Source organism: Motacilla alba, chromosome 1 (genome assembly GCF_015832195.1).
Source record: "Motacilla alba alba isolate MOTALB_02 chromosome 1, Motacilla_alba_V1.0_pri, whole genome shotgun sequence".
NCBI lineage: Eukaryota > Metazoa > Chordata > Aves > Passeriformes > Motacillidae > Motacilla > Motacilla alba.
Window position 1 is genome coordinate 25,487,220 of NC_052016.1, and position 19,586 is coordinate 25,506,805.

Genomic DNA, 19,586 nt, shown 5'->3' on the forward strand with positions numbered 1-19,586 from the left:
ACTCGTATTGTGACCTGGCACTCCAATACTCGCGGTATCACCTGTGTCCAAGAATTTATTTCTGTGGAGTCACTAACTAACCACTTCTTTTCTAGGATGTTTGCATCCAGGGCAGCAATGCCACTTCCTACTACGTGATAAAGACCATGAGGACTTTGCAGGACTGCCACCTGTGCCATTGCCAAAATGACGGCATCTGCCAGAACATTCAGGTTTCCAGCCTGTGATGCTCCAGCAGGTTAGCTGATGTTCACTTAACTTCTGTAGTACCAAATGGTTTTCCTTAAGCCAGAGACTTCCAATTTTCCTCCCCTCTGCTTCCAGAGAGAGAAGTAAGAGTTTCCAGACAAGGTTTCTTTGGTAAGGAGTGCTGATGAACTCATACCTGTTTAGCAGCTGTCACTCTATCAACAATCCACTGTCAAAAAATGGAGGAAGATTGTGCTTGACAACGTGAGCGACAAATTATGCTCTGTGTCCTCCTTGCTCTACATCCATGTAAAATCCAAGGCTCACATGTGCCATTCACTTGAGTGTCTAAAGAAGGTGTAGTTGTGACCAGTTTCTCTGGATCAGACACTAGGTAGCTGTTAAATAATATTAAGAATGATTTCACCATGAGATGCTTGTACTGGATCTTACCCAAAACCTTTTTATATTGCAAATACTACTGTTTTGCTGCCAATGTGGTCTCAAAGCAAAGTAAGAACTTTGATGAATATATGCATGAGATCATCCAGAGGAGGAGACTGCACGTTTACAGAGGTGTGGAAACACTTGACAAAATAGATTATCTTTTTCAGGCTGTATTCCAAAAAAAAGGTTTTCTGGGACGATGGACTCAGGAGTTTCCTGAGTTTTGTTCATGGAGGGCAACCTAATGGGTGGGACATCAGGCTAGGTGGTGCTGCACGACCAAAAAAAAAAAAAAAAGAAAAAGAATCAGCAGGACAGTGCAGAAAAGCCACAGTTTGAAAATCTTCCTGAGGGTCACATACTTAGCATGTTTCACGTTAGTCTCTGGGAACCCCTGACTCAGATGTTGAATTCTTGTGAGGAATATGACTGATCCTTGTGCGGAGTCTTCCTCCTCAAAGACGTATTTCCAAAGGTTTTCTTTTTTGTGATGACTAAGGGGCTCTGTGTTACACAAACAGAAGAATGACAAGGCAAGAGCAGACATGCTAACATTTCAATTTATATGGTAGCTGTAAATGCTTGTATAAGCTCAAAACAAGTGGTAATCTTACAGAGGAGGCCTCCAGCTCTAGAAGCAGCTCATATATTTAGGTGGTGGTGGAGGGGAAGGGGTTCTTACTGCTTAAATCTTCAGTAGACTTTTAAAGTTTATTTTCATAGTCTAAAGGCTTGGGAAGGTAATGATAATTTGTCATATTCTTTAGAATACCACTGTCATTGTGGTCTTGTTATTTGCATGATTTGGTTCCTCTGTACCACAAACATACACAAATAGGAAATATTTCTGCCTTGCCTCCCCTCTGCAATTGAGAGATTGCCTACAGAGGGAACAGGAACAGCTTTGGAGATGAGCGCTATAAAGATTATCAGCCTCCACTTACATCCCTTCAAGTGCAAGTGACAACTGTAAACTGTACCTAGGATTTGAGCACACAGCTGTGCCAGTTAATAGCTCACTCATGGAAAAAGATAAAGAAGACTTTTGGTTTGCTGGTGCTCTCCTGCACTCAAACTTTCTGCGCATATTTTCAAAGGCCTCTCATTCCCAGTTGCACACAGATTTACAAAATAAGAGACATTAGCAACTTGTTCTCCAGTTTGCAGGGATGGCTGAAGCTTACATAACTTTTGGTAAATTAATGGAGAACATCTACCTTACTTCTTTGGTACAAGCAGGTGTAATGGAGAATTCACTTCTGCCAAAAGAAACTACCTGAGGTACAAACTAGGAGTCTTTCTTAGCAAACTTTCTGACTTTTAATTTAGATGTTATGAGGGGAAAAGCCACCAGTGAAATGCAGAAGCAAACAGATAAAAATCTCTGGAATGTCCTCTCTGCTCAGAGCTCAGGAAAACTCAATTACGCAGGGAGACCTGGCGTGAGCCCCATGCTCCCCCCAGACGCAAGGGACTCCTTGAGGGTGTGAGAGCTGCAGTCCCAACCAAAAACCTTCTTTTGTCTCTATTAATCTGGCAGACCTGACAATGAACTTCTCAACTTCTGGGCAGAGAAAGCTTGTGCTGGGTCACGCACTCCTGTCATGCTGGATCACGGGGTACTGCCTGTGGCTGGAGGACTGTGTGACAACAAGAAAAGCGTTCTGGCATGGCTGAAGCACCCTTGTTAAAAAGCCTCCTGTCAGTAGCAGGCATGACTGAGTGGCAGAGATCTGGCTTAACTAAGTAAACTCCATTTTTTGCCCCATCCCACAAGACAGGTGTGGCTGGTTGAGAAATCAAGGCTCATGCTTCCCCAAGGCCCTGCCCTGCCTCCTTACAGGGAGAAGGAAGCCCAGCTGCCTCTGCTGCAAAGTGGGCACGGTCCAGGTTAAGCTGTGGGGTAACGTGAGGTCAAAGCCTGGTGCGGTGATGATGGTCTGATGTTCACTGCATGCACTGTGTCAGGAATGGTCAGTGAGTCACACAGTTCTCAGGAAGGTGCCTGGTCCACGTGAAATAAAGACTCAAGAAACACCACTCGATTATAGTTGAGGATCAGACAGCAAGGACCTAGGGCAGTCACACAGCTGCTGTGGAAACAAGGGGTATGCCAGGCAGCAGGTTTTCTAGGAGACAGCCGGCCAAGGAGGCTGCATCTGACCCGTTGTCTGTTTAAGAAATACAGCCTGCTGTCTTCGGTGTTTTATCTCATTCTGATCATGGGTTAAGCGAGGCGATCAGCCTATTGTTCTTGCCACGTGACAAGTAACTAGCTACATGTAAACAAAGCAATTAAGCTCCATAAGGAACTGTTTGCCCTTCAAAGCCGAACTAAACATTGCATTTTGTTTCGGGAATCCAAATATGGTAAATTACTGACAGTTAACTATGACCATGGGATTGTTTCCTGCACAGAAAGGGCTCCTGGAACATGCACATACTGGAAAATCACCTTTCCTTCTCTTTACCCTGACATTAACCATCTAAAGACCCTGCTGGGCTCACTGCTAGCTGTCTTTTGCTGAGTATCACCTTAGCATAACTAATTTATGATAATTTATGATAATTTTTATCACAATTTATGATAAGAATAGAGAGAGAAGCTTCTTAGGCTAGCACAGCTTGTCCTAAACCTCTGCTCTTCAGCTCCATCAGCACCCCTCCAGGAGAACAACTCTCAGTTGTTAACTCATTAATGTATCTGGTAGTCAGACAATTCAGCAGGGAGCAGCACAGCACAGAAATACACACCAACTCATTATTTTCTTATTAGCTGTACTCCTGTTGCACCTCAAATCCCTAATCAACATGAGACTGTCATCTTGCTGAACAGAACAGCAAGAAGAAAGAAGGACCAGCAGAGGAAGACAGAATCCCATCCCAAATGTCTTCAAGACCAGAAGACTGGATACTTTAAACCCAACACACACATCCAAATCAAAAAAACCCAACTCTCCCACTGCTACTATGTGCACATGTTCAGCTTTGTAGGCTGAACTTATATATTCATAGAATGTAGTAATGAAGCATAGACAAGGTAAAGAAAGAACTACCAAAATAAAACCAGAAAGGAAACATTACTAAATCCACTTGGGGCTATTAAAAGGAAAAGTAAAAATGCATTCTGGCATAGCATCCATTATAATGCTCACTTTTATATTTTAAATGTGCAGCTTGTTCCTTTGCAAAGATTTAACAGATATCTCCAGTTACACCTGCACTGCAGCTCTCTGCTGTGTCCGTCACTGTGGGACAGAAGCACCTGATCTGAAGTAGGCACAGGGCTGAGGGAGGAAAACCAGGAGCTGGATGGAAGAGGACATAGTGGGGTGTGTGCTGAGCCCTGTGTCAGAGAGGTCCCAGCACACCAAGGGGAAGGACACAGCCTGGAAGGTGATGGCAGCTTTCTGTTCACAAAGTTCCCACTGGAAATCTGAGAGTTAAAACCACAGTCATGGTGGATCTCATATCCATTAGTCACGCTCTCCCAACAAACTCTGCTATGGGGTATGTCTGCTTACACTGCCTTAGAAACATCCCAGCCTTCTGATGAAGTTACTAGATAAATTGTGAGTTTTGAAATACAGATAGACAAAGGTTAAGAAAACAAACTCTCTTACTATTTACTGTAGTGCTGCAACATGCATGTCTCCACCTCTGATGAAGGGTGAAAAACACCATTTTGTGCAACAGAATGGCAAGGACAACTGTTGGGAGGCTGAAATGGCCTGTTATGGTGGTGTTATCCAACTGAGCTGTGGGAGAATGGGACACAGGCCAGGCAGGTGCTCTTTCCAGTATATTAACAGAAGCAGCACAAATTACATAAAGAAAAAAAAAAAAAAGGATACCAAAACACTTGAACTAATCTTATAAATTCCGGGTACCAAAATGGGAGGTGGGACCAGGATGAAAAAGATAAAAATAGTCTTAAATTTCTTCCTGAGATTCACCCATCCTCATCAATACTACTGGCAATCAGATTTTCACAACTTACCTTCTCTATTCCTGGCAAATACTTACAGGCACACCTTCAAAACTGCTCATGTACAATGGAGGATCTCTGAGCATCCTATGTAGGAGGCAACAGTGCCAGGAACACACAGAAAAACATTCAATAGTTTCTAAATCAAAAGTCCACATCAACTGCTGTCCCTCAGGTTTTTACTTTTTTGACTACTGAAGGGAATCCTTCATTCAGCAAATAAAGGCCTAAAGTTGCTTCTTGAAATATACCTTAGATTGGGAAGGGATGCAGGCCTAGAGCTTCTTTGGAGGCACATAGGGACCTGGAGAGTTTGGGACTTATCCTATGGAAACATCAAGTTAACCCAGAAGAGGCAGAGAGCTGAGAAGGGCTGAACTCCAAAGCCAGGGGTGAGGGGGGCTAGAGCTGGGACAGACTGTAGGACAATTGTTGGTTCCTATTCTCAGTGAAACTAGTGTCTAGTGAAAGATCGAATTCTTCTTACAGCCAACACAGAAACAAGATATGAGGTCTGCAGCTTTCTTATAACAGTGTAATTGCAGTACAGGAATTCTGATTGTGAAGGACTTGAAATTGGGAAGAAAAAGGAAAGCTGCTTCTAGATGCATGCAGTGACTAGGCATGCCAAAGTCCAAGCTTTCATCAAATGGCCATAACTACTTTCAGCAGGTTCTACTTGTCCTTTGGACAGTTCAGCATCCATCTTTTCCAAAACAACATTTCAGAGGAAAATATTGCAGGAGTGTGGGTGAAGATGCACTCTTTAAAATCTACAGAATAGTACAAGCATTAGTATTCCTTACTTCCTTATTTCTTACTTAAACATGGTGCTTCTCTGCATCCTCTAACCTCTGTGCCTTATTTTATTCTTGGCTCCATTAACTGTATGCTTGGCTCTTTCTGTTCTGCCTTCATTCTCTCTGGTTTTCTTCCTCTTCACTAAAACAGCCTTTCCTTCTTGCATGCTATTTCCTCACAACAAAAATCATAACATTAATCTGACTTCACATGTGTAGCACAGTTGCTTTTAGTTTTGTATCCCCCACATTTTTCCTTCCATTAACACTGCCCACAAGCCCTCTGGAACAAGGCCTCTTCAAATTTGAACTGTGTTTAGCAAAGCAGATCCCAGAAGATCTTGACTGCCCCCTCAGTATTCCCTGGACAACGGCACTTAACAACACTGGTTGTTGAACTTCTTACTCATCCCCCACCCTAGTCCACCTTAGGATTTGAAACTTAGGCCAACACATTAATACTGTGTCATCCCCCAGGACAGTACCTGAGCAATTTTCTTTAAGGTCACTTTGCCAACAACTTTTAAGGTGATTGAAGAACTCTACCTCAGAACCCAGGCATCAAAAAACCCTGCTGTATCAGGGAAAACTTCCATGGTACAGAGTAAAAGGCTTCTACCTTCCCTCCCTAAGAAACATAAGGCACAATGCCTACCCTGCCCTTGCCTCTGCAGGTCAGAGGGCTTGGGAAGCACTTGCATCTCATGATGTGGAGCATGGCAGTAAAACCCAGAAAGATCGTTCAAACAAGGTAGGACCTGGGCATCCTGTTTCTCATGGCACCATCCTCAAAATATACAACTGCTACAGAACATTACACTACAAACTTCTCACTGAACCCAAAACACTCTTGACAAATATCCAAAAGAAAAAGAATAAAAATATTTATATCTTTAAACATGCTCACTGGGTAAACAAGATTGTAGCTGGGCTTCTGTTATGTCCCGCTTCCCCATGTGCAGGCTGAAGCAGACATAAATGTTTACAGCAGACACTCATGGCCCATGGGCTGCCCTTCCCACCCCTCTGCCTGGCAGGAGCAGAGCAAGGCCTGAACACGAGGATGGGTGCCTGCTTATACTTAGAAGGTGATGACCCTTGGGCACTCTACAGATGCTGAGCTTCTCAGCCAGCTGAAATAAATCATTCCCACGCTATGTGCGAACACCACACTCGGCTACAGGTACAACTGTCAACTTTTCTTCAGGTCCTGAGTGCCTGATGGACCCTGTTTGTAGCTACAGAATAATGCCTTTCTGCATCCTCCATAAGTTATGATCCTTCATAATTTTTTGTGGGGTCAATTTACTCTCAGATAATTATGTATAATTTAAATGAAATAAAAAATCATGACCAAAAATGGTCCTCTCCAGCTCTCATTGCAAGCATTTTGAAATCAATCTGTCTATTCCATTGCCACCAGTCACCGTTCCTCTTAGAATGCCTGTGTGCTAGAATTCATTGTGCCATTAATGTGACAAATCTATTCATCCATTACATTAATACTTATTACACTATATTGCTTTTGGCCAAAGCTATCATTCATACAAAAAAGGCATGTGCCTTTTATAACTCAACGTCTTTGGAATATATTCGTTTTTCAGTGTACTTTTTATACTGAAGCTTTATGACAAAAGATCTCCAACCTTACATATATCCTACCTACCTGTAATAACAGTCTTCAAAACTCTTCAAGATGACAACTGAAAATCTGTAACCTGTAAAGAGCTTGCAACATTTCAATCCCATGCAGAAAGTAACTTCTATGCTTTAATGCCTGTAAGCAAACACAGGAGATAAACATCCAAATAAAGACACCTAAGGGCTTTTTCAGTTAGCACCTTAAAGAATACTATGTTTTAATGTAAGGAGAATTCAAATAATTAAAAATAATTTTATGACAGAAGTTGAGTACAGAAGCTCCATTTCAGGTAAGCACCTGAATTCCTGACTTATCCCAGACTGAAGGTCTGACACATCCAGTCAGCAGGTCTGACTTCCAATGACATCTTTGTATTTCCAGCCCAAGTATGTACTGATACATCACTCTACAGTAAAGAGGGAAGATCCTTTTCAAAGCTTCTACCCTCTGAAGTGCTTCTGATAGTCAGAGCACCTCAGGTGCACTTATTCTGCAAATTTCTTCTTATAAACCATACCATTAATAGGAGATAACTTGTAATCGACAGAACTGTCAGTAAGAGAACCAACAAAAAAATCAGTGAAGTGCTACTGTCTACCCAGTTTTTCTGGTTAATTCTTGTGGTTTTGTCATCACTGTGTTTCCTCCCCTTCCTCAGTGCCTGAGAGAACAAACACATAGAGTATTTGCCTATTTAGCCGTGCAAACACAGCAATGGCAAAGAACATGCTTGAAAATTGTCTGAACTATTATAGAGAGAAAAAATGGATTCTTTTTCTCTTGAGTAGTCACAGTCATTACTTGTAACAGGAATATGCAAAAAACATTAAAGTGGATGTATGAACTCTTACTTGATGATATGTTGTAGTCCATTTCATCTGAGGAAGTGCTGTTACAGGGAATACTAGTGAGAGCATTTTGATATGGGCCACAGAACTGGCTAACACCCGTTTCATTGCTCAGTGCAGCATATTTTTCCTATTATGTAATGCTTATTGGAGGTATTATAATGATACATAGCTGAAAGCCATCAGTAAAAGCTTTCACAAGGGACCACGCAGAGAAAACTGATACAATGATAAAGAGACAGCACTTGATTGTTTTTCCTTATATTCTTTTGTACCTTTTGGTGGCTGTTAAATCAGTATGTTCTGATCAGATCTCTTAACCTCACCTGCCACCTTTATGATACCATTTGTCAGACCAAATTTAGAAAACAGCTGCTGGGAGAAGGCTGCTGTCTCATCACTTGTGGAAGGACACTTAATAAGGAGGCAGCAGGAGGGAGGTCTCTGTCAGGTCACTGCACATCATTACAAGCTGTACAAGCTCCATCTTTTCCAGGATGATTTCTTTCAGCACATGCAGATGCCAAAATGGTTAGAAAACAGACTAACTAGCTGGGGCAATTAGGGGGAAACCTCTCAAAATATGAAACCATATTAGGTGGCCTTTTATTGACTATGCCTAATTTAAAGTTTATATGTCATCAGGGCAGACTTGCAGAAATCCTCATGAATGCAGTGTAATCAAGCTTTTATTAAAACTAGACAGACATTTTCACCACCAAAGACAGGATTTCATTAGGAACCTTTCTCTGGTTACTCTGTTGAACTTTCTACATTTACAGAACCCTGTCAAAATTACCTCTTAAAGATTAAAGACCGAATTAACCAATACTTTCCAGGGTGCTATTTATCACCAAGAAAAAGTACACTAATTTGGATAGTTTAGGGTATTCAGATCTTATGTCTTTTTTTTTGAGAAACTTCAACTGTGCTGGTGAGAAGCAGATGAAAAAGAACTGCTTCCAGTCTCAACCGCAGATATTAAACAACCATTTAATTATTAAAAGGAATAAAGTGCAAAGCAAATGAACGTTCAGAAAGTTTAATGTCTCAAAATCCTTCTGTCACTGATAGACCACAAAGGTCTAAGAATCCACACCAAGAGGACTTTAATACAATAAACAGGGTGGAAACATTATTAAAAATTCATGCAAAATTAAATGACTGAGCACTACTTCAAAGCAGCTGCCTCTACAGTTACTCCTCCAGTTTATTCATAATCCTATGTCTTGACCAAATACTCTAAATTCAATACAATATAATTATGAAATGCTGAATTGCATGTAGAAGTCTGCCTATAAGTTCTTGAAAATACCACAGTGAAAGGATGCATATTCTAACCTCACTGGGTAAAATATAATTTTGGAGCCCCCCTATAATTCCAGGATGAAATCACCACAACTGGTCTAAAAATGCAGTATTTTAAAATCTAATACCTCCTATTTTGGGAAAAAAAATACTTGCATTTTACAAAGAGAGAGTGAAAGGCATCTCAAGTATGTCTATCCTTAAAAACAAGATTGTAACCTAATGAAGAAAAAAAAATCTCCCAGCTGCTTAAAGAAAAGAAAACATTCAGTTACAAGTCCCAGTCCATTCTGGCACCTGGTCTCTCTTGACAGTGCAGATGCAGACAGAGAGTACAAGGTGTAGGATGACATAATGCCACACTGTCCCATACAGTGGAAAAGGGATAAGACCTAGAACTATTTGCTGATAACAAGCCCATTAACTCATTGGTTCCAGATGATTCCTCCCCTTCATTTGCTTCTTTGGTGCCTTCTGGGCCACTAGAAAGGCAAGTTCCTTCAAGCAGAGTTCTCGGTAAGGTCATGCCAAACATCAAAGGCACCAACAAAGATGACACACAAACAAATATGTGAAGGACATAAAAGAAGGCGAGTCTGGAGCAGCTGTCAGAATAAAGGAAGCAAGACTGAGGCTGGGCAGACAATAAGAGATCAGAGGAAGAAATGCTAGCAGATTAGCATCAAGCTGAGCAGTGAAAGCAAAAAAGGAAAATTGGTTATTGCTCTCCCCTGGAACAGAAAAGCAGTCAAGCTAAGAGGAAGAATTGTTGAAAGAACACAACTGTCACTATAACATTAGCCTTGCCAAAACTTAAAGTCCTTTAAAACAGGCAAAATCAATGTCTAAGACAACAAATGAAAAGGAAGCACACACTATTTATCTGGCAGCCAATACTGAGAAAGCATGCAGGATGAAATGACAGAATTTTGTCCTCATGTGAATGCAATCAGAGAACATGGAAGGGAGGAAAAAGCTAAGATGTTGCAAGCATAAAGGAAGAGAATGCAGAGCTCCTATTGCATGTAGGCAGGTAACACAGATCCAAAGACATGTCTAGACACACTGCAATAGCTCTTTGAGGGTCAGGTATGGGAGCAGCCCAGCTGCGACTACAGAACATAAAGCAGTTTATTAGCTCATATACCAACCTTGTTAGTAATCGACCTGGTGAGAGCGATTCTAAAAGTAGCAAAAATGTGGTGTATGAGTATGGGGAAATTAATGCTGTGGGGGATAAATGAGACCCTCCATTCCGATGTGAGTTTTTTGGAAACAGCTTCCAGTTGGGAAGAATTTGGAAACTACATCTCTTGGATTCAGTCCTTGAAGCTGGACAACAGCAGTTTTGGCTGCAAAGGATTTTGGAGTTACTGAAAACAAGGGAAACAGAAACTCTGAGCTACAAAATCATTCACTGATTTTCTAATTTGTCAGTCAGAAACAAATTAGAACTCAGGCCTCCAACCCAAAATCCTCATCATAGTTACTGCAACCCCAATTTTTAGTTGGGCAAAAATTATATCCACATGACAACAAAACAGGATTGTAATTTGAAGTCAAATTAGTACCATAATGAATTCTGGATCAAAGAACTTGACTGCTGAAGTCATCTCTTCTTTCTGTTCGCTCAGTCCTCCAAGCAGCAACATGATGCCTAACACTGTGGGTTTGGCTACATGGAAAGCCACTCACTGGAGCTTGTCCAGCTTCAGCTCAAGTACAAGACCAAATCTTTTTATAACAGTAACTCAACAAATTCAGGATGGACATTAACTCCAACAAAGCCATGAAAAAACCATATTTATATTAAGGTCCTGATTAATGTCTTACCATGTCCAAGTGCTTTAATAAAGTCAGGAATTGAGTATGTGGACCTTCACATTTGGGTAAATGATGACTGTGTATAAAATGGAGTTTGCATCCCATTGCCCTACAAACTAAAACAATGTGGTCAGCCAGTATTGATTTTTGCTGTGCTTGTAGTTTACATAAATCCAATCTACCTCAAGAGTGAGAAGAGATCAAATCAATCTGATTTGATCAAATCCATCTGAAGATTTTTAAGAGAAAAGAGTATGAGATGTAGACAGGAGAACTAAAGATCCTCTTACACAATAGAGATAAAATTTGTGCCATGGAATCCCAGAGAGAATTGATCAGTCAGGCTGCCTAAGGGTTTTGGGCATGAGCAACATTTTAATGAACACTTCACCCACGCTCTAAGCTATTACATAGACATCCTTCCAGAGCTACTGGAAGACAAAACTGATGGAAGGATGAATCGTGACTCTGTATGGGCAGTGTCGCAGAGCTGGTAGAAGGCTGAACCATGACCTCAATTTCACCCTCAACTCCTGTCCAACTTATGCACCTTAACTAAAAGGAAAAATCCTATATTAGAAGCGCAAGCAATACCTCAATAGATGCTCAGACCACAGTCTGAGATATATGGGTTCTATGAGGAAGAAAGGGAGGGAATGAAATAATCAGCCTTAGGGCACACTCCAGTATTTCTTCCATGACTTTTGTACACGAAGTCTTGAAACTTTCCATTGTCTCAGGACTCTGGGCAGTTTCCATCATTTAAAAAGGAAAAAAAAAAAGAGCAGTCCATGATGAGAATTATTTGGGTCCGTAGGTGTTTGTGTTTTAACATATAATTAAAATGCTGAACTGAAGTGAATTAAAAAAACATTCTGTGAATACTGTGGTGCATAGGCAAATATGAAATATACTGGTGACTCTGATTTCCCCATGTAAAAACTTGGTCTGCATAGGAATTCAATCTCCAAACCTGAATATTTTAGAAATCTATTCAATTATGTCAGACGTTCTATTCTTTTCTGTTATGGGGTCTAAAAAAGCATCAGTCAACTTTTGTGCTGTTCTACCTTGTGACAACTACACACAGTGGAATGTTAGAGGCGAGGCAGCCGAGGTCAGGAGCAGTCCTTGTAGTTTAACTCTATAGTCATTTAGACTGAAAGAATATTTATTTTCAGCTCCTACATAGGCATTCATAGAAGCTTTTAGAGGGATCAAAATGTCCCATTAGCGGTCCCCTGAGCTGCTATAATACAACTCAAGCCTAAAGTAATTAAAATTTGGTGTCAAGAAGTAGACTTTTTGTAATTTTAATTGTTTCCTAATTAGAGAAGAGACTATAGGGCGTGTGTGGTTTATAATGTTACATAACAAAAATAGCGTTCATTTTAACAATTTTCTAAATGCAGATTTAAACAATTAGCCAAAATACTGCCTCAAATATTATTATATTATTAGAATAATATATTAGTATTATATTAACATATTAATATATTATTATGTCAAATTAAAAAAAAAGGTTTTAAAAGCACTTAAATGCAGTTATAGTAGGAAAGCCATAAAATCCTATTTTAGTGATGTAACAAGTCTAATCTGAACCAGGTGCATGAAACATCAATCCTAGAATGTCTTTATTCTGTGGGTTTATACAAAAAAGAGATGAGACCAAATCTGCACCTAAATTCAACAAAATAATTTTTTTAGAGAAATACGAGGGCTGAATTAATGGGAGACCAGGTGGACAGGTCAACTGCTTTTGTTGCAATATATTTCTTAAATCATCAAATTCAGCTTTTCAGAACCCTGTCCACCAAACACAGTGTTCTCTTTGTCCCTCCCAATTTTTGCCAAACACGGATGTGTGAGAGCAGGACAGGGCAAGCGAGATAAAGATCCTTGAGACGGGTAGCTTCACCTATTAGTTGGTGTATATATATATATAAACTATGCATTATTAGTAATCATTATGTCCTCACATACATTTTCCCAGCTTGCCTCGAAACCTCCCAGCATACATTTCCTCGTTTTTTCTGTGCTTCCATGGCCAGTTCCACCAAGCTGTGTATTGTAAGCTAGAGATTGTCTTTCTTTTGTGCTCAAGGACTTGTGTGTTTCTCTCCTCTGTTCCTGCACCTTTACCAATTTTCCTTAGCAATAAAAAATTTACAATAGACTTTTCTCCTCTTCTTCCACCCACATAGTAAAGAGGTTCTTTCACTTACTATGTGCCAGAGCAAACAACACAAAATTGAAGGACTAGGTATTCTGCTTCTGGCAAAAACAACAGCCCAACTATTGGGACCTTTGCTTCTTCTCTAGAAGGAAGTTGTATAGGCCTTAGTTATTTTTTTAAGTTTTGTTTTTTCAAAGTGAGACAAAGAAAAATTTGTACTTCTGTAGCCCACCAGCAGTGTCAGGGTAGTCAGCTTGCTCCTAGGAATGACAACAGCCATAGGACAAGCAAAAACTAGTGACAACTCATCACCAAGCAATGAAAGTACAAATAAAAGTAAAGACTGACAAAATTTAGAATTTGGAACAGTAAAAAAGGCAAAGCAGGAAACATAAATGTGGGATGGAGGATCTCAGCTGAAGGGAAACAGAGTCAAGTGACAATATGAAGCTATGCAGCCCATGGGAGATCACCAAGTCATCCCACAAAAAGCTTCCAGAACACACTCAGGTTTGTTCTGAAAAACTGATGGGTATATGGGAATTATGAATATCAATAAATATCTTACTGAAACAGCTGCTTATTTGGTTCAAAGATCATGAAGTATAGGAATCAAATGCCAGCCAACAGAAATGTCACACTTCTCCAGCTCAAAGAACATTGCAACCTTAAAAAATCCCACATTGGGTTGAAGTGCCTGATTTAATTCTAAATATCTGAAGAGGGAAAAAAAACCCAACAAAAAAAACCCAAAGCAGGGCCAGTACAGCAGTTGGGGTTGGAAAGCAAAGCAGAGCAGTGACAGTTTTGTTCTAGTTTTAGATGTGCAGTACACAGAATCAGCTGAAAATACCCAGGCAATGATGCCTGTTGCATTCTGGAGATTAGGATCAGGCAAAGGCTTTATGCTGGCTGCCAGCATTTGAATAGTTTTGAGATATTTCAGAAGACTACGTGATTCCAGAAGACCTTTTATGTTTTTAAACTAGAGAGTGCTTTTAATAGATGTTGAGTACAGTCAGGCCTTGTTTGAGAAAAGCTCTGCTTATCTCAAAATAAGCAGGATCCAGACAAATTGCTGCATCGGGTCACTGCCTCCTAACGAGACCTTTATGTAGGAGCTCTTCCTATTGTGTTGAATTAATGCAACTTGAAGGTGAAGGCAGAACAACCTAACTGGTGGCTTACACCTAGTAAAAGGTGTAAGCTGAGTAGTCAGGGCAAGGGCAGAACTGGATGGACGGTAATTCCAGGACAAAGGCAGTGCCTGAAAAGCTTGCTCCTGGCTTTCAAGCTGTGAATATCATCTGCTCTCAGCAAGTGCAGCTTTGAGCAAAAGTGATGAGGGAATTACTGTTGGTTCTTGCTCACCAAAGCAGGCTCCTCACCACATACAAGAGAACAGTCACAAGAAATAAGGGAAATGTGCTCATGTTTTGGCCAACAGGGCATGGGATTAACAAGAGATGATAATTGGTGTGATTTAAAAAAACCTGTGCAACTCCTCCATTCTTTCTGTGAGCAGTGACAACTGGATGGCTACTGGAATCCAACCTGAAACGAACCAAAGCATCTGGAAAACCGAGACACAACAAAATACAACCCCTACTCTGCTTTTGATACACAGTAGTCAACAGCTGTAGAAATCCTTTTTTCCCCCTTTTTTCCCCCCAAGAATTGGAAATAGTGACTCACTAGCTCTGCATCCTACAAATCCTACCCCTGCAAGGAAGTTTAATCGTTCACAGCCACTCCCATCACACTGCAGTGAGTTGAAAGAGCTTTAGTTTTTAAAGGAAACTTGTGATTTTCAGAGTGTTTTCTCCTCACACTGAAGGAAGCTGTTTAAATCTCCTTTATTACATGCTCCAGTACACCAAGCATTCTGAAGACAGGGAAATGGATTAGAAAAACAGAAATATTTTTGTTATGACCTAATTTAAGGATTTAAAAATAATACAATAACTTCAAAAACTGAAAGGCATCAAAAGGCTTAAAAATATTGCAGAGACATGAGAGTGCAAGATATCTGGCAAGTATTGATAGAGTAACCTTTAACTTGAATGAGAAACAGGAGGCATTCAGAGACACATGGTTACCATTCACATAAATTTATTACCAGGGCATTTCTGTTACTGTAATACTCCTTATGCCAGGAGCCATATGCAATGGCTCAGTCTTTTATGTGCAATGTCCGTTTATGTCATATTGGTAAAAATTAAAGAAAGGTTTGAATTTGGAATTTGCTGCCTGCCAGTACAATGTAAAAGATCAAGGTAGTACAGCTTCTGCTCTTTGTAAAAGAAATCAACAGCCCTAGGAGAAAGCAATCTTGCAGCTTTTGCAAAATTCAGAGTTAACAACAGAAGAGATGGCTATGACGCAAAATTATACTTGCCCCATAATACATGCAATTAACATCAGTCTAGTACACTTCAAATTGCATCTTTAATAAAACTGCATAATGTTTCTACCAAACTAATGAATGCACTGCTTCCTTGATTACCTTAAAAATTCATTTGTGCATTTGCACTAGCACTGAAACTTCATAAGCATTAACATTAGCTTGTTCTACGGAATACCTTTAGTAAACCACTTTCTAACTCACCATCAATGGTTTTCAAAGCAGATGCACATTGCCATCTCTATTGCAATTCCCTCATTAATTAATTATACAGTTTATATTATTTTCCATAATGCATTCCTCCTTCTTAAGAAGCACTTAAGACATCACAGCAGCCTGAGTAAAAAACTCCAACTTATAAATAGTAAGAACTTCTCCTTACCAGGCAGTAAGTGTCTAGGACCCAAATAAGGTGAAGTAATTTGTAAACTGGAGAAGTAATGAGTTGTAAGAAAAAATATTCCAAACCTTATCACAAACTGCTTTTCCAAAGGGTGTCTGCCTCCACCTGTACACCAAATCCACATCATAAGATACAACGGGAAGAACTCTCATCCACATGCTGCTCACTATGAAGTTCTTTGCTTCTCATGTATGATGCCTGACCTCCTCAAATCGTTCCTTGGTTTGTTGCATTTATGGCTTCTCTTAAAGTAAACTACTTTAAGTAACTTTAAACTACTTTAAGAGAAGAAAAATACTATGCCTAAAGCCACAGGAAACACCACTGCTCCAACTCTAACCTGCATTTGTGTTTCTTCTTACTGCTCCTTTAAGTTCCACTGCATGTGTCTGTATCTTACTGTCATGTCCTGTACTCCTTGTTATCTCTCTGAGCTTATTTGCACAGTCCAATACTGCACTGTAAAGCCCTGAATTTATGCTCAGTTGACTGCTGAGAGAAATGCCTTCCCTTTTTGTATGACACGACATGCCAGTGGGGTTCTTTACGATAAAGCAGGACAGAGGAGTTGCAACCAAGTGGAGCTCCACAGGAGGCCTGGCACAGTGGACAGCGCCCAGCCCAACACCTCTGAAAACTCCAACCTGACACAGACACAAGAAAACTATGTGTTATAATGGCTCCTTCCCTTTTTATCTACCACAATGCAGCCAGAGACAAAAGCAGCAAGGCTATAGCTGAAGTTAAACCTAAACAAAACTCTTCTCATAGGTAAAGGGAGATGGGCTTATTAAGAAATATTGTATCCTGTGAATTCATGAAACCTCAAAAGCAAAAGAACGTTGTTGCTCCAAAGAAATCAAAGCGTCTTCATGCAACACACTTCCTCCCCTAGTTTCCCTGACAATTGTTTCATCAAGACTGTCCCTTTTCCAGCATCTTTCTACTAAAAAAGTTTTCTTTGGAGAATAATAGTGCATTGTACTGATGGAACAGCTTGTTTTGCATCTTTGTTGGCTAAAAAACACCCAAACCAAACAACAAATGCAAAAGCCACCCCAAAGCAACAAAAAAGAAAGACTTTTTACTCAGAAAAAGCATTCCTAACGTACAAAGAAAAAAAAAATACCCCACGCACACAGCAGAAAGACTGGTGATTGTCTCACTCTGCTGGAATGCTTTACAAAATCCCTTATATCCCCATATGGAATAAAAAGTCCCAGCAGTTCTTGACACTTCACCTATATTTTACAAATACCTCAGTTGAGAGGTCATGTAAATTTTGCTCTCAGTTCTTCAGCGTGCTTAGGTATCTCTATAGCATTTTTAAGGCAAATTTCAGAACACAAATTCTATTTAACCAACATAGAAGATTATAGTGGAGAGGAAAGAGGAAAGGAGAGAAATATAGTTATCATTGATAACATTTTCTAATTTCCCACATGAGTTACACAATAAATTCCATGACATTTCAATGGGATTGATAGTAAGACCACTATGACCTAAATGCTTTTCACCCAATGAACACACACCTCTACCCCATCCCAGAAATGGTAGGTTTTCAGGGTTGTACCGTATTGAAATAGAATATTGGCCACAGACAGTGCCTCTCCCAGTGCTTTACACAATGTGTGCAAAGTGTAGGGGACACAGCATTATCTAAGTCACTGGGTGTTACAGACATCACAAATGCACATAATGGTTTATCTTACCGGTTAACTTGGGGGTTTTCACAGCTACAGTTCAATTCCTGTTCAGGGCCACAAAACAGGAAACAAACGTTTTTGCAAGTCAAGGCAGTTGGAGAATTAAGGGCCTATTCTCTCAATAAATACAGTCACCTGAAATTGTTAAGTGAAATATAAGTAAGAAATGTTCTGTCCAGCTTTGCACACTCATGGAGATGGCTGCTTTCTTCCTCAGCAGCACCTGAGCAGCTCGTGAGAACTTCAGGAAGCTACAATGATGCCATGTAAGACATTGTTACCTCAAACCTTTAAGAACTGCTGAAGCACAGCATAGGCTGAGTGCAGCACAGTAAAATTGGACAAGAGATTAAGGAAGCGTCATTTGGGTAGGGTGATGTAACAATTTCACACCACTTGTAACCAAGCTCTTGCTGCTCCTGTTATGCAATTAATGTCATTCACACATTAACAAAGGAAAAAAAGAAAAATCCTCAAGGCTTCATTGCTTTTCCTACAGTGAGTACCCTGTTGCTCTGTTATTATAGAGACATTTCTATTGGTATGGATGACAGATTGAGGGTTTATAAATTACTAATTCCCAAAAGCTGCTTTAAAGCTTCCATTTCACAGATTTTTTAAGTCAAGTTCCATATTAGAACAGGGGATTAGTGTCACTGTTATAGAGATTACTGCACATTAGTATAAAGACTTACAGAATTTTGAGTCAGTGCCATCAAAGCAGAGCACTGTGCTGCATGGAAAACTGTTGCTGCACTTATAATAGCTCATAATATGTTCAGAAATGCAACAAATCTGAAAAAAAGAAGTCTCAGCTCTAATTAATTATGTTCATATGCTTAAAATAATACATGCAGTGCTTTACAATCCTTTGTTCTTCCATAAACATGGTGTAATTTTGAAATTTAGGCAAAAAAACTGCTCTGATTTATTTGCAGATTATGTTGTATTTTTGTGCTAAATGCTCAGCTGCTCTGCCTAACAGACCAAATCATGACATTTGTTCATATATGGTTATTCTCAGTTAAAAGCTCTCTCCATCTGCCTGGAGGTTTATTAATAACTCATCACCATGGTATCACAGCATCTTAAGGAAAATAAAACACAGAGATAGTTGCTAGGATCTCCAGCCTCTAGGGCTAAAAGGGAATATTTCTTGAGGAAGACTGGGAGAAATTCTTTTATGCATTCACTTATCACCCTTGAGGGTAAGGCCAAGCCAAGAGATGGCCCCCATACTGTGTTCTGAAAGCTGCAAGTATTGTAGCCATCACTCAAACACGTCACCCATGATCCAATTCTCTGCACTAACACATTAAAAACAAATATCCAGAAATCCAAACTGTGAAGGAAACCTAAGGAAAAAGAGATTGGGGTGAAGGAATGCATCAATTTCTGCAGTACTCCCATTTAACCCTCAAAAGGACCCTGCAGCCACATCACTGTTGCCCCCAATCATATTAACCACACCAAGCGGTTAGCTAACATGCACTGAACCCTACCCTGCCTTGCTGCAAACACATCTGACATTAGTGGGAGAAACAGAGAACAGCTCAATGACACATCCTGTACCCAGAAGAGCTTCAGCTGTTTCCCACAAGTATTTTCAAATGTACTGAATATGAGAAGTGCAACCCTTTAGTAACACCCTACCCATTGATACTGAAAGAGGAGACATCCCCGTGCTTCTGACACGTTTAAGCTCCAGGAGAAACAGGCAGTCTGCACTCTTGTAAATTACCTGCTTCAATAAGTGAAGTCAGCTCTAAATACACTAGGATCTTCAGAACACTAATACAGGGAAGCATCAAACTTAAATGCAGTGAAACACACAGAGCAGACAGGGTTGGC

At 40.1% G+C, this 19,586-nt stretch overlaps 2 protein-coding genes across 9 annotated transcripts in view; one reads left to right on the forward strand and one right to left on the reverse strand.

Annotated features, from left to right (window-relative positions):
* Window positions 1-19,586, reverse strand: part of CMSS1 (cms1 ribosomal small subunit homolog) — a 223,453-nt gene that overhangs the window by 74,604 nt on the left and 129,263 nt on the right. The gene's annotated exons all lie outside the window — the stretch shown is intronic.
* FILIP1L (filamin A interacting protein 1 like) overlaps window positions 1-19,586 on the forward strand; it is a 190,918-nt gene that overhangs the window by 41,722 nt on the left and 129,610 nt on the right. For all 3 annotated transcript variants that reach the window (XR_005256483.1, XM_038133379.1, XM_038133406.1), the window contains exon 2: window positions 96-238. The gene's annotated coding sequence lies outside the window, so the exon portion shown is untranslated. The remainder of the gene's footprint in view (window positions 1-95; window positions 239-19,586) is intronic.